This window comes from Narcine bancroftii, chromosome 2, assembly GCF_036971445.1.
Source record: "Narcine bancroftii isolate sNarBan1 chromosome 2, sNarBan1.hap1, whole genome shotgun sequence".
In the NCBI taxonomy this organism is placed as follows: Eukaryota; Metazoa; Chordata; class Chondrichthyes; order Torpediniformes; family Narcinidae; genus Narcine; species Narcine bancroftii.
Window position 1 is genome coordinate 45864785 of NC_091470.1, and position 24456 is coordinate 45889240.

Below are 24456 nucleotides of genomic sequence, written 5' to 3' on the forward strand. Positions count from 1 at the left end.
GTTCTCAGATCTACCCACGAAGAGATCTTGTATGCTAAATGTATCTCTTAATTATACTTCAGAAAGCATTAATTAAGGAGTCGGTTTCAGAATAATTTGTAAAGCTTTTAGTCAAGTGTAGAGTTGGCTTGATATCAGAGTTGAAGTTAAGATTTAAGGATGTTATTTAAGAGTTTGGATTACCCTTTCAAATCCGTTCCTATCAGAGCCAGACTACTAGTGTATCAAGTTATTTAGCAGAACTAAAGATACTGCCTGCTGTACTCAACTGTCATCAACCTGCAGTTAACAAGGCTCAAAAACAAATGTAATTTCATTTGAAACATATTTTACTCAACATATACGTGACTCTCTTTGAAATACTTCAAACATAAAGGCTTGAGAGCAATGCTTTTAGAGCTCTATCGATAACCTTTGTATTTTGAATAGAAGTTTTATTTTCTCAGAATCACTCTTACCGTAGCAGTAAAAACACAATGCTGGAGAAACTCAGCAGGTTAAACATCGTTCTTTATATAGCAAAGATAAAGGTACATATCCAACATTTCAGGCTTGAGCCCTTCATCAAGGAATGAGCAAATGTTGTCAGGTACCTGAATAAAATGGTGGGGAGAGGGGCAAGGAAGGAGCACAGACCCATAGGCAAGAGGTAATAGGTGGATAATGGAGGGAGGGCACAACATTGAACAGGGTGTGATGCACTGTGGTGCAGCAAACAAGCACAAAACTCCAGAAGGTGGTACTACAGGCTTTGATCAGCTTAAAGTTGAACACCAAGTCTCTGTAGCCTCTGGTTCCATGTGCCTGACTGATTTAGGAAGGGGCTGGCTCGAGTCTTTATATGGGCTGGTGATTGACAGCCAGCATGGTGGAGCCAGCCTCCCAGTTTGCCTATCTGCAGATGCAGTGGTTGCCCCCTGCAGTAGGCTGGTCGGGGTGTGGCCAGTGTAGTGGTTGTATCACCACACGGGGAAGGGGGCTGTCTCTGTGAATGGAGAGGGAAGGGGGTGGAGAGCTGGAGGAAAGGAGACAGAGGGATAGGGGAGAATGAGGAGTGGTCTAGCAGAAATTGGAGAAGTCGATGTTAATGCTATTAATTTGGAGGGTGCCCAGACAGAATATTAGGTGTTGCTCCTCCAATTTGCAGGTGACTTTGGTTTGGCAGTGCGTAAGGCCAAGGATAGACATGTCAGCATGGGAAACTGAATCTACCTATGATGAGCTCATCACTTGGCTGCTAACTTCACCCCGAAGTCAAATTACCTTGGTCCATCTCCAGAGTTAATCCCTCCTTTCTTGATTTTTCTGATTCCATCTTGGTAGATAAACTTTACACACACAATTTTTTACAAACCTACCAATTCCTACAAATACCTTGATGACACACTTCTTCTTATCCAGCCCCCTGTAAGGATCCTATGCCTTTCTCTCAATTCCACCGTCTCCATCGAATCTGCTCCCAAGATTACGTCTTTCAGACTAGATCATCAGAGATATACTCCTTCAAAAAAAACATGGCTTCCCCTCTACCACCATCAACTCAGCCCTTCCCAGTATCTCCTCCATTTCCTGCACATACCCCCACCCCCCCCTCGTCCCTGGACATACAAAAAGGACTCACCTACTGCCACACTAGCCTCCACATCCAACATATTATCCTCCACAATTTCTGTCACCTACAACATGATCCCACCACCAGACCTATCTTCCCCTCCCCTCTCTGCCTTCCGCAGTGACCAGTCTCTCTGTGATTCCCTCATGCACTCATCCCTTCCTACTAAATTGCCACCACCGTGACCACAGGAAGTGACACATTTGCCCCACACCACTAATCGGAGCTCCAAACAGCCCTTTCAAGCAAAGCAACACTTCACTTGTGAATCTGTGGAGTCATCTACTGCTTCCAGTGCTCCCATGGTGGCCTTTTCTACATCAGAGAGGCTCAACACAGACTGAGAGATCGCTTTGCTGAGCACCTTCACTCTGTCTGTATCAATTACAGGGATCTCCAGGTGGCCAACCATTTCAATTCTGGGTCCCATTTCCACGCCAGCATGTCTGTCCACGCTCTGCCAAACCAAGGTCACCTGTAAATTGGAGGAGCAACACCTAATATTCCTTCTTGGCACTCTCCCACTAGATGGCATTAACATCGACTTCTCTGATTTCTGCCCGACCCCACTCTCCTTTCTACCTCTCTTCTCGATTCTGTTTCCTTTCCTTCAGAGCTCCCCCCTTCCCTCGCCATTCACAGAGCCATCTCCCTTCCCCCTGTTTTCTGTTGTGCCCTCCTTCTCTTATCCACCTATTACCTCATGCCTTTGGGCCAGTACTCCTCCCCTGCCCCTCCTCCTCACCATTTTATTCAGCCTCCTACCTACATTTTGCTCATAACTTGATGAAGGGCTCAAGCTCAAAATATTAGTTATGAATCTTTATTTTTGCTATATAAAGAATGCTGTTTGACCTACTGAGATCCTCCAGCCTTGGATTTTTTTACTTCAATCACTGCGTCTACAGTCTTTTGTGTTTTACTCATTAACCATACCACACCGTTCAACTTAATTCCTCCATAGACCAGTCTATGGCACTTTTGGAAGAATGGATGCATGTTTAACACTACCTCATCAGAGACTGCCAATCTCTTCTCTTTCTGGGCCAATTTCTTCAGAGTAGGCTAGAGTAAGGCACGATCCCACTAAGTAACAGAATTTGTGGTTGGGAAGCATCAATGGTGCACAATGAGAACAGCAGAAATGGGATAATGAATGTTGACATCCTGATGAAAGGAGATGGCAAGCTCACTCTCCGTGAAACCATTATTGCTCAAGTAGGGTCATGCATGTGGTAGTGCGCTGAAGGATGGCTTGCTCCAGCTCTCTTGAACGTGGACTAGTGATATCTATTGCACGGCAAACACTTGTGCTGCTACTGCAGATGTTGAACTCTGGTTTTAAAAAAAATGCTTCAGCAGTGTCTCTTGGGGGTGGGGGGTGGTACGGTGGATGAGGAAGGAATTGTCAACACTTTGGATAGAGACATATTGAATTTGGATGAGACTGGAAGAAGGACTGGTATAAAGAGAAAGAGAGGTGTGAGAAAGGGTAAGGGATGATGGGCAAAAGAGGCCAAGTAGTCGGGGGAGGGGAGGGGTTGAGTTGGGAGACAGTGGGACACAAAAGTCATAAGTGTGGGAATCTAGTAAGTAAGGGTGACAATGAGAACCATTGAGGGTGAGGCAAAGGACTGATGGAAAAAGATGGGTTGATGATCCGATGGACAAAGTGTATGGGTAGGTGGATGGATAAGGAAGGGAATGGGTTGAACCTGGATGATCTGGGTGCTGGAGGTGAGTGTGGGACAAATGGAAGGACTGGAGGTTGATCAGAAAGGCTGAGAGCGAGGACCAAGGTAACCTCGATGTGGTAAATGTAATGGGTTGAATATGACAAACAGTGCACAGGTGCTCACTAAATCAGTTGCCTCGTATGTGCTTACTTTGCTTATGTAGACAAGGCCACACCTGGAGTACCGAATGCAGTAGATGAAGTGGGAAGAGGTGCATGTGGTTCGATACACCAGTGGTCACCTCTTGCATACTTGAACTCCTTGTAAATCAGCATAGTTTGGGGCTGGATACATTGTGCCCCTTGACATTTGCTCCCAAGAAACACGGCTGATTCCAGGACAAACCATGCTCTGGAGTGGCACCTATTTACCTCCCCACACATTAAATTTCACCTCCATCAGTGCACAGGAGCTGCACCATTTACAAAGGGCACTGGAGCTACTTGCTCAGCCTACTCTGTCAGCATGCCTCAAACCCACAACCTCTTCTACCAAAATAGAAAAATCACCATCCTTCACTGTTCTGTCATCACCATGGTCACAATATCTTCTTCCTGCTACTTCAGATAGAAAAAGGTTCAGTGTCCAGAAGTTGGAGAACAGTTTTGAACAGCTTGTGAACCAACCACAATACCCTAACGATAAAATACTCCAGGACTGTTTTAAGATCTGCCTGCACTATTGAAACTTTAGTTTCTTTTGCAACTGTGAGTATTTATTTGTCTATTCTTTTATATTTATTATTTTGTCTCATGGTGCCTTGTGGTTATGCAATTTATGTATCTTGCTGCTAGTCAGAATTTCTATGCACCTTTACATTGTATGTGACAATTTGCTCTAATATCATATCTTCATCATTGATTCTAAATGATGTAAATACCTATGCAAAAGCATGGCGATTCTTCACCAACAAAATGGAGCAGAACAAAATGGCTCATCACTTGCTCAGAGGGCAATTGGAATAACAAAATGATGGCCTAACTGGCTACACCAGGATCTTGTGAATGAATTTTAAAAACTCAACACCTTCAAACTATTTTGACTGCAAACATTTTCCTTCAGCTTGCCTTCTAATCTCCTTCTCCAAGTTTTGATGGGGCTTAGGCTTTAATTTTCCTTTTATTCAGTAAATGAAACCAACATAGCCTTTGGTAATTTTTTCTGACCTTCTGAAGCAAAGTGTTCACATCCCAGCACTCTTGTGTTGTGTTTATTGTTCAAACAGCACTTGACACATATGATATCAAAATTTCAATGGTTAGTTGAGATTTAGAACTCAAAGCTGTCTGCATACAATAGATGCTTTCAAAATCTGTCACAACATGGTGTTCCAAGATATGCTCCTAGTTTTACTTAATATTAAGTCAATTGAATATATTATTACCAAAATAAGACACCCAAGTGAAAGATTCGTCAAGTTAGTCAGATCACTGTAATTGTGCAGGATTAATATTTCCAAACATTTGGGATAATAGTTTCATATTTCTTAAATTGCACTTTTCAGCACAGGAATTTGCAATAAATAAAACCGAAAGTAATAAAGAAATCTGCATGGAAATGGGACTTGCTGGTAGGATGTCTTGATATTAATGACATGGATCTATATACTAAGCAAACAAATGTGATCTCTGCATTGTCTGCAACAGGGTTCAAAATGTTTATGGTAGATACAACATTGAAAAAGATTGACAGTAGTACTCTGCTTCAGCAGGTACCAGTGTCCTGCTAATATCTTGGGTTAGCACAAAAACAAGCCCTTTAGCCAATTGTATTGGTGCTGACAGCCAAGCACCCATTCATTCTAATCCTATTTTACTCACCTCCTAATTCTCCACTGGATTCTATAACTCACCCACACACAAGACCAATTAACCTAACAACCCACTTGTCTTTTGGATGTGGGAATGAACTGAAACACCCCTGAGGAAACCCATGCAGTCACACAGACAGCACCCGAGATTAAAACCGAACCTGGGTTGTTGAAGCTATGAAGCAGTAGCTCTACTAGCATTTTTGTTTGCAATTCTCTTTTTCTTGGTTAATTGGTTAATTAAGCATGCCTCAATAATATTTACTAATCAACAGCCACAAGTTTAAATAAAAAGAAACAGTTTTTGCTATTTTGGTATCCCAGATTTTTCTGTTATCTTTTGTAGAACAAGTTTTATCCAATGCAATTAAAATCTTTTAATTTAATTAAAAATGCAATTACCCAGAATGCTGATGAAACACTTTTAATCTTCACTGATGGTTTGGGAAATGAATTGGTCTCATCTTTCAGAGACTAATAGCAATGATGTTGGTGAATTCAGTGAAATTAGTTAATAAACTTAACAATTCTGGCACTTGGGGAAATGCTTTCTGAATTCTGATACATGCATAATACTTTCCTCAAACTCAAGAGAATGTAGGAATTCTACAGCCTTATCCAATATTGCTTTACTGTATTAATATTGAACTGCATAAATTATGGGTACCTAATTTTCAATTTACAAATATTTATGCTGAAAGTAGCTAATATTATCATATTAAATATGTCATACCCACACTCCTGTTCAGCTCCGAATCATGGGTCCTTTACCGGCATCACCTACGGCTCCTAGAACGCTTCCACCAGCGTTGTCTCCGCTCCATCTCAACATTCATTGGAGCAACTTCATCTCCAACCTCGAAGTACTCGAGATGGCAGAGGCCGACAGCATCGAATCCACGCTGCTGAAGATCCAACTGTGCTGGGTAGGTCACGTCTCCAGAATGGAGGACCATTGCCTTCCCAAGATCGTGTTCTATGGCGAGCTCTCCACTGCCACCGAGACAGAGGTGCACCAAAGAAGAGGTACAAAGACTGCTTAAAGAAAGCTCTTGGTGCCTGCCACATTGACCATCGCCAGTGGGCTGATATCGCCTCAAACCGTGCATCTTGGCACCTCACAGTTCAGCAGGCAGCAACCTCCTTGAAGAAGACCGCAGAGCCCACCTCACTGTCAAAAGACAAAGGAGGAAAAATCCAACACCCAACCCCAACCAACCAATTTTCCCTTGCAACCGCTGCACCCATGTCTGCCTGTCCCGCATTGGACTTGTCAGCAACAAACGAGCCTGCAGCTGACGTGGACATTTACCCCCTCCATAAATCTTCGTCTGCAAAGCCAAGCCAAAGAAATATGAGCAAAATGAAATATCTGAAGCAAATGACTTTAGGCAAGTACAGGTCGAGTCTCCCTTATCTGAAATGCTTGGGACCAGAGGTTTTATGGTTACTGTTTTTTTTGGATTTTGGAACAATGGAATGAAGCTGCACAGTAGCATCAGCAGAAAACCTGTATCAGCGATCAAACAACGGCAGGCTTTTTGATATATCGCCACACGTGGGAAATTCACATTAAATAATGTTTAGTACTTACAGGTACACGATCCTTTATCCAGACATCTAAAATCCGGCAAGTGGGGACCGGCAGTCGGGGGAGGTGGCCAAGGGACTGGTGGTTGGCCGAAACTGCCGGGCAGTTGGTGGAGGCGGCCGAGGGACTGCAGTTGGGGGAGGCGGCCAAGGGACCACGGTTGGGGCAGACAGCCAGGTGGCCAAGGGACTAATGGCCAGGGGAGGCTGCCGGGCAGCTGAGGGACTGGCAGTCGGAAGAGATGTCAGGGGGCCGAGGGACCAGCAGTTGGGGGAGACAGCCGAGGGACTAGAAGGGTGTGGGGATGTATATAGCAGCACAATTCAGGTGGGCTTTCCGAAATCCAGAAAAATCCGAAATTCGGTACACACTGTCACCAAGGTTCTGGATAAAGGATCGTGTACCTGTACCAAAAAAACGATCTCTGCTTACTAAAGACCCTCCCATCACCTCCCCACCGCCGCCAACAGCGGACCTCAACACCTCCCCACTGCCGCCGCCACTGGTCCGCGACTACAGTCTCTGCTTCTGCATGGGAGCCCAAGGTGACTTCTTCAATGTTGACAGTATTGCACCCGATGTTGAGAATGGAGTTGCCATTGCCGAATCCGGCTGCAGCCGATGCTGAAGACTTGGACCCAGCTCCATTTGGCATCTTTCTGGCCAGAAGCAAAGATTTCACTTTTTCAAAAACTGTTAGGGGCCCAGCTCCATTTGGCATCTTTCTGGCTAGAAGCAAAGATTTCACTTTTTCAAAAACTGTTATTGTAATCAAAGTGGCGCCAACAGAGTGTCAGAGCCCAACATGGGCATGTCAGGTGTTTAATTTTTTTCCACTTGCAGCGTGATGTCAGTACTAAAAAAAATTTGCTTTTTTGATCTTTTCGGTTTTTGGGTTTCTGATAAGGGGTACTTGACCTGGACTGTATCTTGAAATTAGCAGCTGAGAATCCCTTTGGTGGCCACTCAGAGGCCTTCCTCTAAAATTTCTACTGATACTTACTGAAAAATGGGAGTATGAAATGACAGTGAGAAAAATCTATTATTTGGCCCCCATCTGGACCCCTTTCTGTTTCCACTGGAGGCCAGTTTGGAATCTAAATCTATGATGGACCTTTTTTTCCCTATTACCCCATTTTCATGTCCATTTCGGGCATTGAGAAAATGAAAATCACTTCCACGAAATATCCATTCTTTAATTTTCTTTATAGTTCCTCATTTTCAGCTGAATTATCAACAATTTCAATATTATAATCCACTTAGTATTATAAATATTATTGGAAACTAAGGCCAGATAATATTCATTATATTTTGTATCAATGCAATAAAATTAAGTAAGAATCCTGGACTTTTTCTGCAAGCTTATCACTTAACTAATGGTATGTCTATCAACTGTCAGTGTAATTAATTATTGATTATATGTTGGCTGATTGCACATTCATTTAAAATGTGTCAAGATCACATTGTAGAAGAATAATGAAAGTTAATAATTAAATATAAATTGGTTATTTTTGTTCTAATTTTAAATATATTAGATTTCAAAGCATTAAGTGGATTATCAACATTTTGTAAGTATATCAATATCACAATTCAGATATCAGTATGTTTGTATAACTATTTAACAATCAGAAATTAAACTAGCTATCATTTGCATAGAATTGAATTGGGTGTCTTGGAAACAATATTGAACAGATCATGATTGAACACAGCAACAATTACATGGTCAGCAATATTCCATAGACAGCAGTGAACTGAATAAGCAATTAATCAATGTTCAGTGATGTTTAGGGAGGAATGTTGGCACATGCACAAAGACACTTCTTCGTTCCTATTCAAGACATCTTTAAATGGTTGAAGAAGCCTTGAATATTGTATTTCCAGAACAAAAACGATAACAAAATGCATTTTCTTGTTCCAAAGCTGCTGCTTCAGCAGAAATCCCCTTACTATCTCTTTGTTATTACAAGGAGGGTTTCAATTGTGAACATCACTGAACGGACTATTCGTCAGACATTGTGGGGTAGATTTTCACCTCCCTTGACTTGTTGATACTGTAATTGGTGAAAACCTCTTCCCCCTTTACATAGTCTCTGCTTTACAGGCCACTGATTTGTCTTGAATGAACATGAGGGATATACGTAATCCATCCATAGTTAGACAATGAAGAAAAGATGTCATCCCCTATGCTCAGTGGAATTTAATGTAATCTCATCCAATATGAATGCAATTTTTCCATTGTTCATTAAAATTAGGATGGTAAAATTAGTTTTCATTTTTCTGTATGCTAAACATTTTTTTTCTAAGACTCCTGCACATCAGACCATTTTCTTAACATGGAGACATGTGATCTATTGCATGACTGCTATCTTTGGAACAATTCATTCACTAACTTGGAGGCAGGTAGCTGTAATCTGCAATGATATCCATCGGGATGTTCTTGGCCTTCAATTAGAATGTGCCATGACAGCACGGATATGTTTGGAATAACTGAAGGGTATCTTTGCACAACAAATCTGCTCTACAGTTGGAAACTGTTCACTCTACTTATAATGCTTGTGTTTATCATTGGGAACCTGCTGGAAAAAAATTCTGCACCAGGAAGGGGACGAGTCAGCATAAAGGAGGGAGATTGAAAACTTGGCTGAATGGTGCACTAACAACAACCTTGCACTCAATGTCAACAAAACTTCAGCCCTTCTCACCTGTGCCAAATAATTTTTCTGCTTAGTCCTACCTGTACCCGCTCCTTAGTCCTCTATACTTTTCCAACCCATGTCCCTGCGCAAAATTTTTCTTAAATATTAAAATTGAGCCTGCATTCACCACTTCAGCTGACAACACATTCCACACTCCCATCACTCTCTGTGTGAAGGTGTTCCCTCTCATGTTCCCACTAACCTTTTTCCCTTTCACCCTTAACCCATGTCCTCTGGTTTGTATCTCACCTACCCTATGGAAAAAAGCCTACCTCTATTTACTCTGCCTATCCCCCTCATAATTTTAAAAACCTCTATCAAATCTCCCCTCTTTCTACACTCCAGTGAATAAAGTCCTAGCCTGTTTAACCTTTCCCAGTAACTCAATTCCTGAAATCTGGAAAACATCCCAGTAAATCTTCACTGTAATTTTTCTATCTTATTGATATCTTTCCGGTAGTTAGGTATGTTACGGAGTCCAGAGGACTCCAAAAACCAACAGTATAGATATGCACCATAACACAGGGTCACTTAAACAAAAGTAGTTTTTAATTATATTTGAACGAGAAAACAGAATTGAACTTTAACTTATTACTTAACCTACCTAACTACTTAATTCCCCCCCCCACCCTAATACTAAGCGCAGGTGTGTGTAATGTATATTTAAGATTAGAAAAGTTCTTTGGATCACAATCTAATCTCACTGGTTTTAGGCAATTCTTGTGCTGTGCACAGAAGTTAGCATTAACGAAGTTCACCAGTCTTTGGTGCTTAACAGGCAAATGGTTACCACTCAGAAGGGTTCTTGTTGGTTTTCAGAGAGAGATTCCTTTTCCAGGTCATCCGCAACTGATTCCTCCTCAATCAGTCTTGCTGACAAAACTTGCCCCCTTCAGGGTTCTCCAGATGATCCTCTTTCTTTCAGGTCACCTTTCAGATCGCCCATCTTCTCCTTCGACCAGGCAGCTTTCCAAAGTTTGCCAGCTTGTCTCTCTGGAATTAATTTGTATGTCTCTCCTCTCTGTTTCACACCCTCCCTCTCTGAGGGCAAAACTCTTCTCCTTTCTGCCTGTAAAGATCACATGCTTTCCCAGGCAAGCTGCTGTCAATACTTTGTTATCTCCTGCAAAAAGCATTCTGCAAAGGTCCTGCAAATATCCTGTGTTTTAAAATGTGTGTCTGCAAGCTGCTCTAACAGTTCCTCCCAAACCACCTCTAAATACTTTCACAGGTGACAAAACTGCACACAATACTCCAAATTTGGCCTCACCAATGTCTTATACAACTTTACCATAATATCCCAACTCCTATACTCAATACTTTGATTTATGAAGGCCAGTATACCGAAAGCTCTCTTTACAACCCTATCTACCTATGATGCCATTTTCAGGAATTATATACCTGTATTCCCAGATCCCTCTGTTCTAACGCACTCCTCAGTGCTCTATCATTTATCATGTATGTAATTTCTTGGCTTGTCCTTCCAAAATGAAGCAGCCTACACTTGTCTGCATTAAATTCCATCTGCTATTTTTCAGCTCATTTTTCCAGCTGGTCCAGATCCTTCCTCGCTATCCACAATGCCTCCAATCTCAGTGTCATCCACAAACTTGCTGATTCAATTTACCACATTATCATCCAGGTCATTGATATAGATGACAAACAACAATGGTCCCAGCATTAATCCCTGAGGCACACCACTAGTCTCTGGCTTCTCCTGTCCAGCCATTGTCGAATCCAGTTCACTACTTCACTATGAATACTTAGCATCTGGACCTGCCTGACTAACCTCGATGTGGGACCTTGTCAAAGATCTTACTAAAGTCCACGTAGACAACATCCACAGCCTTTTCTTCGTCAACTTTCCTGGTAACCACCTGGAAAATGAGATCATTTAACCATCAATAAGTCCTCTTTGCTTTAAAGATAGATACCTTACTTTGGTAGGTCAAATTAATTATTTCTTCTGAAACAGAATATTCACTATTTAGAACTATTCCATTTCAATCCTCATACTTACATTATTGAAATCGGGTTTTGAGATGGCATGATTTGGTGAGTTTTCAGGTTTGTGAGTATTTTGATGGAGCATAAGCAATAGAGGAAAACACAGGGAATGTGTTCCCATTCCAGGAATAGCCTCCCATATGTTTAAAAAGAGGCAAACTGTACAGGTTCTTCAACACATCACACTTGAGTAATTCGATGCATCCAAATGTAGGGTAACTTAATGGCATAGCTAATTCCCTCAGAGCACCACTGAACTGGATTTGATCCTGACCACCTACACTGCCGTGTGGAGTTTGCATATTCTCCTTGTGGTGTCTGGGTTTCCTGCAACTGCATTAGTTCCTTTCCACAGCCCAAAGACATAAAGGTTGGTAGGTTAATGAGTCCCTGATTGAGTTTGTTGTTGAGGCATCTGATGGTGGAGGGGAAGCAGCTGTTCCTGCCTGAACCTGGTGGCGCAAGTCTTGTGGCACCTATACCTCTTTCCTGATGGTAGCAGCAATAACGGAGCATGTGCTGGGTGGTATGGGTCTTTGATGATAGCTGCTGCCTTCTGATGGCAGCATTCACTGTAGACTTGTTGCTGCGATAGGTTAACTGGAATGGATCCATGCCACTGCTCAGACAGGAGCCGAAATGTTCTAAACACTTCATTACTATTGATATGTGCTACTGGTCGATAGTTGTTAAGACAGGTTACTGCACTCTTCTTGGGCACTGGTATGATGGATGCCTGTTAGAAACAGATGGGTACCATGCCCTGCTGGAGTGAGATATTGAAGATATCCGTGAATACCTTGGTAAGTTGATCAGCATTGATCTTTAGTACTCAGCCAGGTCCTCCATCTTCAGATTCACTCTCCTGAAGGCTAACAAGGTAAGTATGCACATTTTGGCTCTTACATGTCTTGTATCCCTGTTATAGTTTGTCAAATACCACATTTGATTAAAAAGTTTGCTTTAAAACTTCTGTACACTACGCGTGGGGGAAAAATTCCGCCTAACACCATTTTGAGAAACAACCACTGCTTGGGTTCCAATTTTGGTCATAAGAAGGGGAGTACCTGTATGACTATTTACTTTGTCGTGATTTTATAAACCTCTATGTCCTCTCAGTCTCCTGTTCATGGTACATCACTATTATAATTATGTCATTGTAATTCAGCCTGAGTAACCTCTGAAGACTGGCCTACATGTCATTGATTGTTCATGCTTGTGCAATTTAACTTGAAAGCTAATGAAGTGATGTGGTCAGGCACTTGGCAGCAACATCTGTGGTAATATGCCACGTGCTGGGCTTTGGAAGATATTACTTTCCCCACAAGTTCTTTGTTCATATAACAAGAAGTTCCTACAATGCTGAGTTAGGAGCTAGCAGAGCAGGAGGTGGGTAACTGGTAATACACATGCCTAATTGCAACTATATTTGTGATATCTTTAATCCCCAAACTCATTCTCTGGCAGTTCAAAATTTCAAAGCCAATTTACTCTTCATCTTAATTTGTCTTCTCCTTTTCCATGCATTAAATTGTGCAAAAATCTGTAATTAGGTGATTATTAAAACAAATCCATTATTTTGAAATGTTTGTAAGCCATTTTATCTGTTGGATTTGTATTTTGTCCCGTGAGCTCCTGGTCCTAAAAATTCATCATCCTTCAAAAAATACGATCATAAACAACACATCAAAAACTCTTAATGACACACATTTCTTTTATGAACATTTTGAGATGTGCTACTTCTATCAGAATTTTAGCAGTTATGACATTAGGTATCAAAGAGTGCTAAAAGTCTGTTAACACTGAAGATGCCCATTCATTAAAGAAAAACGGTACTTGTCATGAAACACAACTATATAAAGGGACTAGTTACTGTGAGAAAAAAAATCAGTAAGAAGTATTTGATTTGTAGTCTTCCTTTGGGGGGCAGTTGATCGAGTAACAATATGCACTTCTTGTGAAGCTGCACAATTCTGACAATATTTAAACATAAAATTTATTAGTGAAAGCAAAGATGAAGTATAGCATGTAAAATGTGATGACCATTAGAAATAACCAAAGTGATGGCAGTTAAAAATAAAAATGTACAGTAATGTTATAACATCTCAAGATCATTCAAGTGATGAATGCATCTTTCAAAAAATCCTCTCCTATTAAATCAGATTACCCACTTTTCATTTCTTTTCACATTCCAGGACAATGGTGCTGATTTAGTTGTTAAGCTTGACTTGTCAACATGCCTGGCATATCTGAATTGGACAAACAGAAGGTATCTGGACTTCACTCAAGTAGCTGAAGGGTAAAACAAATCTGGGAGGCATGACCGATTGATTGCCCAATGGCAATGATCCAGAGGGGTTCATGTTCACAAAAGAAAGAGGTTTCAAAACTGGAGCCAGTGAGCACGCTGTGATCCAGACACACTCACTAACTTTGCTTGCATTTGGTCAAGGTCCAAAGGCACTATGACACCTGAAGAATTTGCAGTTCCAGGAACTGAAAGATAAAATAAATGAAAACACCAACATAATTAAAACTGGTATTTAAAATAAAGAAGAGGTTTGAAGGAGTTACAAACTGTTTTAAAGTAGGTTTTGAGTAAATGATTTGCTATAATTTGTGGGTTGAACGTATGGTTTGGCGTTAAATGTTTTTAATACCTTGTGGAAGATGATTAACCAGAAACATTGGTCCTGTGTTTTCATTTGAGAAAATGAAGTAATTATGTTACCTTACTTCATTACCAGGTAACTACAAAATACAAAATAGCAGGCTTTCCATACAAGTCTAAACTTTTTCCTTTCTGGCATACACATTTCCAGGAAGAGTGACTGCATTTTGATGGGAAATGATGGACATTTAAACTCAAGAATCAAGATTTTTTATTGTCATGTAATAAAACAGAAAATGTAATATTAGAAGAAATTTCCTTTAGTCTGCTGTAAGGCAGACAAAGAGTTGTCATTAGCGCATTGCCCAGTGCCCCTTACAACAAGAGCAAAAGAAGCAAAAGTGAATCCCTTCAGAGTCACTGAGCATCTGTGGATTTGCATCCTCTGCAGCCTAACAGACCCCTGATAGATTGTCGGCAAACTGTTGGCGTAGTGGTTAGTGCAATACGCCAGCAATCAGGGTTCAAAACCTGCACTGTCTGTAAGGAGTTTGTACTTTCTCCCTGTGTTGTGTGTGTTTTCCCCGGGTACTCCGGTTTTCTCCCACTGTTCAAAATGTACTGGGGGTGTTGGTTAGTTGGATGTAAATTGTACGGCACGGACTCAAGGGCTGAAATGCTGTAAATATAAAAATAAATCCAAGCCTGTGATAAAATCAGGAAGCCTTCAGTGCCCGCGGCCCTTTTTGACTCTCTCGAATCCGGGTTCCTGATACCTGGTTCCCTTGAGCCAGTCTCCAGCAGCCTGCAGCCTGTGTGGGTCTTTTGACCACAAGTCACCCACAGCCCATAGCCTGGGTTGGTCCTTCAGTCACTGAGCCCCTCACTGGTCTAATGCCATGATCTCATCCAGACACTCATATCTATTTAAGGCCTTATTTCTCCAGTCTTTATACTCCACAAGACTTTCCAAGAACCTGTACTGCAATGTCAAACTTGGGGGCATCATTCTTTGTTCGACATCGAGGAATGGGAAAAATTCAAAGTGAGCAAAATAAGTGCATTTAATGCAAAGGGTGACTTAACGAATGGGGCACATCAATATTTAGTAAAGTAATGAATTAGTGTTTGGTGCCTAGATATGAAGTAGAGTATAATTTTTCTCTTCTGTAATTTAGAAGATTAATTAAACCATTTGGATTGTTTGGTGGTGATGTTAAAGCCATCTTTGCTTAACGAGTTTCTGCCTCCACTAAAATAGTAGAGAGAGCAATTTCAAATGTATGCCTTAGGTCTTTTTAGGTGTTTAGTGACCTATGGCATAATTCCAGGGTTATATAGTCTAGGCTGGACCTTTATTTTCATTTTGTTTCCACAGTGTTCCTTATGAGCCTGTAAAAGTAATAGGCAATTATTGCACCAGTATCATCTACAGCTATATTTATTTAAATTAACTTTGTGAAAGAGCTGAGATAAGCGAACAGGATTACAGTTCATTTACCTTTAAAACTATCCAAAGAAATAGCCAAAAATTGTGCCTATGTCAATCAGAAAAGAATGCTAAAAAAATAAGATTGACCACTTTTACAGGAAGGGAAAGCTTCTTTGAAAAGATCTGTGATCACTATGATCCATTTCCAGGTTCCGATGGCGATGCATCTTCAAGTGAAGTGTCTTTGTTCTGGATACACACTACTGATAAGGAGCCTGACAGTATAATTTGCTGGGAACAGACATCGCTCCCAAAGGACCTAATCCAATTATTTCTACAATTAGTGAAAGTAGGATATTTAGTCTTGTGTCCACAAAACAAGCAGCCATTCTTTCAGCTGTAAAACAATGCATAAAGATGGGATTTGCAGAATTGAAAATTTTATGAGGTAAGGCATATTATGAAATTGCCATCCTACATTAAGTTAAAGTATTTCATTAGTTCTGAAACAGAAAGCTGGAAGAATTTCCTCCTAACAAACTAGAAAAAATAGCTTGAGGGGATATTCACAGATTTATAGGTATGAATTTAGTTGCAAATAATCATAGCAACTTGGAAATTAACCTGTCATCCATACTAAGGTCTAGTCAAGGTTCTGAACACAATTACTCCTTCAATTGAAAATGTGGTCCTTGTATATTGCACTAGCATTGTTTTCGGAGTTCTCTTCCAGTTAAATGATCTTGTTGCAGATTGAAACTCTACCCTCAGAATTTATGACCTAATGTTAAATTTTAAAAATATGCTTGCAGCCCAGAGAAAGAATGAAATAAACTTCCTCCACAACGCTCTCAGGCTGTTTGTTGGCCATTTCCTTATGTCTCCTGTTTGTCTGTCTGCTTCTGTGTGTGGCTCTGACACATTATTTCCCGTAGACCTGATTCTCTTCTCCTTTCTGGTTGCCTGCCAGTGCCATGACAAAGCCTGAACCCATCCGAGGGAGATCATTGTTCCATTTTCATGCAGCAGTCAAGCTATGGGCATTAAACCAGCATTCCAAGGCAGCTTGCCTGTTCGTGAGAACAGGTAAAAAGCAATCCCAGTGGAAGGTCTTTCGAACCCACAAACATTTAAAGCAACCTGCTTTTCTGCAGTATCTTCTAGCCCAGTCAAGATAACTGATTCGGCTGCATCATGTCATGACAAAGGTGCGGAGTATACAGATTTTTATTTGCAAAATAATCCTTATAATAAAAATGTATATGCAGAGCAAGGCTTTTTCACATTCACCTTTTCATATTTGTTTGTACATTCTGTTATAATTTTTTTTTAATTTGGAAATTCAGTACAGTAACAGCTCCTTCCACCCTACGAGCCCGAGCTGCCCAAATACACTCACGTGACCAATTCAATTACTAACCCCATACGTCTTTGGGACGTGGGAAGAAATCAACGCAGAGACGGGGAGAATGTACAAACAGTGCTGGATTCGAACCTGGGTCGCTGACACTGTAACAGCGTTGTGCTAACTATTACACTAAGCACACCTTGTACCATTGATTGTTTCAAGCACCATTGCTCCAAATGCGTCCCCACCCCTCTCCAAGGGGTTACACCCCCTTCTATAGTGAACAGTTCTCTCAGTTGTGACTCAGCATCACAAAGTGCAATGAATTCATGGGGCTTTAATTTGTTTCTTTCAAATAGGCTGGTGTTGGAAAGAGCTGCTGCTCTGTGACCCATTTCAAGGCCCATCTGATGACAAGAGTATACATGTAAACAAATGAAAATTGGCTACCGTCTCAGTCAGGCACACACTGAAAACCAACACAAATGTCCAATAGTCTCTGACCTTTTTTGCCCTAGACTGCTCTGCTTTATTTTAACATGCATAACATACCCCACATGTGCCTTTGCATTAAATGATCTGAGGAGATTTGAATGAATCCATACAATATAAATATAGTTCGGTTTAGTTAGACAATCTCCTCTATGTTTATCGAAAGCCCTCCAGCACAATAATGCCTTTCCAATCCCTCCTTAAAATTTGACATTAAATGTGTAGATTTTAACTCTTAGATAGAATATAGTTAACCATTGATATTTCATAGATTTTACAAGCTTTGCACAAGATCACTTGTATTGAGATGTATCAACATTCAGTGAGACTGTGGTGCTCTTTGTCTGGAATACTCTTGCCTCACTTACTTAATCAGAAATAGGGTTTTCATTCCACACCATACCAACGTGAAGAAAGACATAACATGAACAAGAAAATGTCATGTTTCCACTTTTGTAGAGATGGAGATGGTAAAAGCTGCTTTCAATGCTTTTTTTTTAAAGTAGTCATGCTGTCTGTAAAATAATATGTTCAGGACTAAAATAGCCATTGATTCAGCTTTGTGCTTTCCTCATTGAAAGCAAGGGAAAAGTAAATGATAAGCAATTCATTAGTGTCTTTTGGTAATCAATAAACACCTCATAGACAGTGTATCAGAAAAGCTTTGATTCTTTGCATTAAATGATCTGAGGAGATTTGAATGAATTTATACAATATAAATATAGTTCGGTATAGTTAGACAATCACTGGCAGGCGAGCTCTCCACTGGCCACCGAGACAGAGGTGCACCAAAGAAGAGGTACAAGGACTGCCTAAATAAATCTCTTGGTGCCTGCCACATTGAGCACCGTCAATGGGCTGGTATCGCCTCCAGCCGTGCATCTTGGCGCCTCACAGTTCGACGGGCAGCAACCTCCTTTGGAGAAGACCGCAGAGCCCACCTCACTGACAAAAGACAAAGGAGGAAAAACCCAACACCCAACCCCAACCAACCAATTTTCCCTTGCAGCCGCTGCAACCGTGTCTGGCTGTCCCGCATCGGACTTGTCAGCCACAAACGAGCCTGCAGCTGACGTGGACATTACCCCTCCATAAATCTTTGTCCACGAAGCCAAGCCAAAGAAAAGAAGAATAAAGATAAAGACTCTTACCAGGCAGGGATAGAGTGATACTTTGGGAGAGTGGCCCCAGCAGTGAGCGTCATTTCTTGGTGAAAAGAGACCTGGAAGTTCCATATGTCAGGCTTTATATCCCTCTGCTGGTCAGTGGGAACAGCCCAGGTGATTAACGGGGCCAGTGGTGACCTGTGAGATCTTTAAAAAAGGCCAATTACACGCTGATTGCTCAGCATGGGTGGTCTTGACCTTAATTGACTGATGTGGCGACTTCCAACCAGATTCCTGCTGGAAAGATCACATGATTCTCCACATTCCAAATTCTGACCAGATTCCAGCCGGAGAAGTCACGGGACCCTCCATAATCCACAGTACAAGGTGTTTCAGGGTTTTGTGTTGAGGCAGTGAGATGGCAACTGCTGTAGACCTGTTGCTGTGGAAGGCAAATTGGAATGGATCCATGTCAGCAGTCAGGCAGGAGCTAATATGCTTCAACACCAGCTTCTCAAAGCACTTCATCAGTGTGTGTGTGTGTGTGTGTGTGTGTGTGTGTGTGTGTGTGTGTGTGTGTGTGTGTGTGTGTGTGTGTGTGTGTGTGTGTGTGTGTGTGTGTGTGTGTGTGTGTGTGTGTGTGAGTGCCACTGATTGATAGTCTTTTAGGCAGGTTCCCACACTCTTCTTGGGCACGATTGAAACTTGTTTGAAGAAGGTAGATACCACGCTTTGTCTGAGATACTGCAGATATCTGTGAATACAATAGCCATTGGTCAGCACAAGTTTTCAGTACTCACCTTGGTACTCCATTCCGTCTGGATGGTTTCCTTGGATTCACTCGCCTGAAGGCAGTCTGCATGATATCCTCAGCTACTGACAGGAGATCATCAGGGGATGTGGTGGTGCATGGTGGTCAAATCGGGGAGCTCATCTGGAAGTGAAGCTTTACTGTCTCCTATTGCACCAGGTTTGGTTTTGTAGCAGGTTAGATCATTTAGGTCCTGCCACAGCTGCTGGGTACCCTTTGTTGTTTCCATTCTCATCCAGAATCTCCACTTTGCCTGGAGATTCAATATCTTAAATTTTTTAATGAATGGCCAGCAATTGGTCATGTTAAATGTCGATTTCATATATCGAGGATGGTTTTGTAACTTTCCTTGGGTTCTGTTTTTCCTTGATTCTTATCATTGCTCATGGTTTCTATTTCTGAAAAAAAAATCAATTGTTTATATCTTTGTGACCTCTCTCACTCAATATCTTGGTTATCATATTTTCTTTCAATTTTTTACCTATTAAACATAAACAATTCTGATATAAATGTTTTCTACTTTCAGTGAAAACAGCACAAGGCCTGAAGCTTCTTATTATTGGATCAGGTAAAGCAATTCTATAAAATTATTACCAGCAAAAGAGTAACTAAGGAGAGATTAGGTCCCCTAAAGGATCAGTGTGCGCAGCTACAGGAAATGGGCAAGGTCTTATATGAATATTTCTCATTTCTATTTACCATGGAGAAGGTAGTGAGAACTATGGGAAATAAGTGGCAATGTCATGGAAGATACCTACATTACAAAAGATAGGTGCTTAAAGTAAATGGTTATATGGTTATATGGTTAAAGTAGATTAAGGTGGATAAATCCCAAGGGTCAGATTTAGTGGATCACATAACATTGTGGGAAGCTGGGGAAGGAACTGCTGAATCCTAGTAGATATACTTGCATCAGCTTTAACAAGGAGCCTGAAGACAAGAGGGTGGCTAAGTTGTGTCTTTATTTAAGAAGGGTTGCAAGAATCAGCCAGGGGATACAGGCTGGTGCAGCTAATATCAGTATGGGAAAGTTACAGGAGGGGACTCCGAGGGATAGGACCTACCAGCATTTGTAAAGGCAAGAACTGATGAAGAATAATCAACGTGGCTTTATGCATGGGAAATCGTGTCACAAATTTGATTGATTTTTTAAAAACAGGGTGGTAGTTGTGGACTCTATGGATTTTAGCAAGACTTTTGAGAAAATTTCACATGGTTGCCTCCTCCAGAAGCTTAGATCACATGGCATCCAGGGTGAGCTAACAAAATAGATTCAAAATTGTCTTGGTGGAAGGAGTCAGAGGTGAAAGTTGAAGGCTGGTTTTTCAGATTGGAAGCCTGTGGCCACCATATGCCAAAGCATACAGCTTGTGCAGTGTTGTTCATTATCTATGAGCTGCCAGAGGAAGCTGTAGAGGCGGGTGTGTAGATCAGAAAGGTTAGGAGGTTTTCAGATGACGTGCTATTGTACTTGACAAACCATCTGAGTCTTTGCCCAAATTACAGGCCACCTGGAAGAATACAGTATAATCCCTGGATATAAAGTAAATTGGGGAAAAAATGAGATTATGCCCTTAACTAATTTGGACTATGAGAGAGATGAAAATAGAAAGTTCATGTCCTTTGAACAACTGAAGGATAAATACGATTTGCCTGATGGACCCTTTCACTATTTTCTCCAGTTAAGATCTTTCCTGAGGGAAAAATTGGACCCCACAGTGACCCTACCTGAAGGGAACGAATTGAAGGGTTACTTAGACTGGGAGGTGCTCCCAAATTTATATCCAAATTATACTTTGTACTTCAAAATAAAAGCCAAAACCCGGGCCTGCAAAGATCGAGGGAGAAGTAGGAGTTGGACTTGGGAATAGTAAGAGTGTTGGTCAGATTTATGCAGGGAGAGCACGACATCGGTGATCAATGCCAGATTAAGATTGGTACAATACAATTTCTTACACCAGTTGTATCTCACACCACAAGGATATCAGAAATGTGCTCCAGGTGTGGGTTAAAAATTGGTACTTTTATACACTCTACATAGACCTGCACGAAGGCAAAGCCGTTTCGGCTTGAATAATCCAATATATTAACTAGGATAACAGGAGCAGACTTCTTGCTGGGCCTGGACTTGTATTTATTGGGAAACTTGGTGGACGTGGGCAGAAAATTAACAAAATTCCAAATTAAATTTGTAGATATTGCCCAGCCAGTAGCAAAAAAAATGTATTGCAATCACCTGGAAGTCCAACCTCCCCCTGCTCATCACTTGATGGTCCACGGAGATGCACAACTGTGTGTCCATGAAGAAGATAACTTATAATTTAAGAAATAAATAAGACACTTTTGCTAAAATATGGCAAATTTATCAAGAGTATCAAGTGCCCAGTTATAATGATAGATCGAAAAATCTGACAAAACATGAAAGGATAACAGCAGTGAAGCACCTCAAAGAGTGGAAGTGGATTAGAAATATGGACGGTACGCTGAACTTTTCTTTCCTTTACTATTTTCCGTCTCTTTTTTTTTGTTATCTTTTGATATGGGGAGGGAGGAGGGAGGGGAATTGCAAGTAAATTGTTATTATATTTGAACCTCAGAAGTGAATTGAACTAAAAGAATGTGTAAATATGTTAAAAATGACTGTGTTTTCAAACATGATACTATGTTTTGAAAAACAGAAAAATAAAATTTTCAAAATAAAGAAAGGGTTACTGACCACACACGGGCAAATGTGACTGGGTCAGGTCCGCAACTTGCTTGGTGTGGACAAGTTGGGAAGAGTGACCTGTTTCTCTGTGTATAGCTCTACGACTCTGTGTTGAACTGAGTTGCCTTACTAATGAATTCCCCAAATTTAACATCAGCTCTTCATTTATTATTAAATATTCACAGGGTGTTTCCAAGTACCTGATTAGACATTGAAAATAGCTCTGCTTTGATCAGATATTTGAAATGAATGGTGAATACTTCCATCCACATCCTTATCCTATTTCTTCTGTAGTGAAGCTACTTTCTATCTATCTGGTAAAGACCAAGGCCCATCTGAATAATTGATCTTATCATAGCTCTGTGAAAGTGGCTACATGATTGAGCATCAGGAGCTTTGATTAAGTGAAACGAGTTAATCCTCATCTAGCTTTCACAGTCTGTTCTCCATTTGACCTGCTGAATGATCGGAAACATGGAAAACCTCACCAAAGCAGGAAATCCAATCGGAGAGACAGACCGTCTCAGAGTCAGTCCCAGAGCATTTTAACTAAAAGCTTCAGGTATTAGATCAACTCCAAGGTCTCAAGTTTAGTTGTCAGTACTGTTGGTTCAAACTTTTGTTCAGATCTATCTGTATTGTGCCACCATTGCTTTTAAAAGATCATTACATGAAAATAATGTGCAATATAATTTTACAAACATTATACAGTGTTGCATTCTGGAAAGACACAACATTTTTACTTGAAGAGATAGATTGTACTTCGTGATAACTTACAGAAACTGTATTATCATACTTAACAGAGGTGTTTGCAAATAGCACATCTCTGAAACAAGTCATACAAATTCAGGCCAAAATATTTGTTTTCTTGTTACTTGCACAATTTCAATGCAATGTGGTGTAGGGCATGAGCAATACAGGCCCCAACCACAAATGGGAATGAAAGGGATATTGTGGTCATACAACCATTATACTGGCTGCACTCCTACCAGCCTACTGCAGGGGTAACCACTGTACCTGCAGGTAGGCAACCTGCAAGGTTAGCCCCACCTGCCGATTGTCAATCAAGCAGGTCTCAAGTCTCAAGCCAACCCCTTCAGAGTACAGTCAGACACGTGGAGCTGGCAAAGAGTTTAAGCTAATTTAAAGCTTGTCGTACAGTCTGTGGACTTTGCGTCAGAATCATTCACACAGCAGTGCTCACAGATATTAAAAAAACCAAATGGAAATTAGCATGAAAAGAAAGGGAACATGCTGGATACACTCATAATGTCAGGCAGCAAAACATTAGTAGCTCAGGTTGATCACCTTTCATCACCTTTGAATTTAATTTATTTTTTTTTAATTTAGAGATCCAGCATGATAACAGGCCTTTCCATTCCACTATCCTGCACTGTCTAATACATCATGTGACCAATTAACCTACAAACCCTATACATCTTTAAAACATGGGAGGAAACTGGAGCACCCAGCAATGGATCTACAGAGAGTGCGGGTTGCTGGGACTGTTATCGTGTTGCTCTAATTGCAATGCTCACTGTACCATCCAAACATTTCAATGATGTTGCGAAAGCAACAAGGATTAGCGAGATCTCCGAGCATAATCATCCTCGGCTTCAGGATAGTTACCACTAAATTTTATTATCAACCTGAGACAAGATTACAGTTTAATGTCGAATCTGAAGGGCCATTCATCATGAGTGTCTTGATGTTGACATCTTTAGATGTCATGCTGCTTTTCTGAGGTACGGCTTGGGTCCACAGTCTTCTGATGCAGACTGATACATTGTTCTCCCAAAAGAGACACAGCTGATGATCTATTCGCTTGCTGATGTATTCGCATGAGATGTAAAGATAAGCAGAATATAAGCATGTAAATGGAAGCATAAGGTCACAAAGAATTATTATTAAATTAAACACAAAATGGATTTCAATATAAGCAAATGTAAATGTATTTCTTTGGATTAAAACATAATGCATTTTCTAAATGGTAAAAAGTTTGCAGCTGTGGAGGATACCTGGACTCCTGGGGTTAAACTAAAAAGAAATATTTCACAAGGTGCGTTTTATAATGGGATGATTTGTGACGAGTGTGACGAATGCTTTGCATTCTCTACAGCAAATGCAATTTGATTCCAAACACATTATTAATTTTAAATTGAGATTGATAGATTTTTGTTAAGAAAGTATATCGGCTACAGAATAATATTGATCGGTTGGTAAGATGGGCAGTGAAATGACAGATAGTATTTAATCCTGAAAGATGAAAGATGTTACATTTTGGGAGGATTAATAAGACGAGGGTATACACAATGAATGGTAGGACCATATGAAATACAAGGACACAGAAAGACCTTGGTGAAGATGGCCAAATGTTCCTAAAGGCAGCAGCGCAAATAGTTAAGGTTAACAAGGCTCACAGGATACTTGAAGACACTAAAAGACTACAGATACTAGAAGCTGTTCCAAAAAAGTAAACTGCTGGATAAACTCAGTT

At 40.8% G+C, this 24456-nt stretch overlaps 1 long non-coding RNA gene across 1 annotated transcript in view; it reads left to right on the forward strand.

Annotated features, from left to right (window-relative positions):
• The window catches only part of LOC138752326 (uncharacterized), a 61290-nt gene that overhangs the window by 1125 nt on the left and 35709 nt on the right, over positions 1 to 24456 (forward strand). The window contains exon 2 of the long non-coding RNA XR_011350524.1: positions 19779 to 19820. This is a non-coding gene — a long non-coding RNA (uncharacterized lncRNA). The remainder of the gene's footprint in view (positions 1 to 19778; positions 19821 to 24456) is intronic.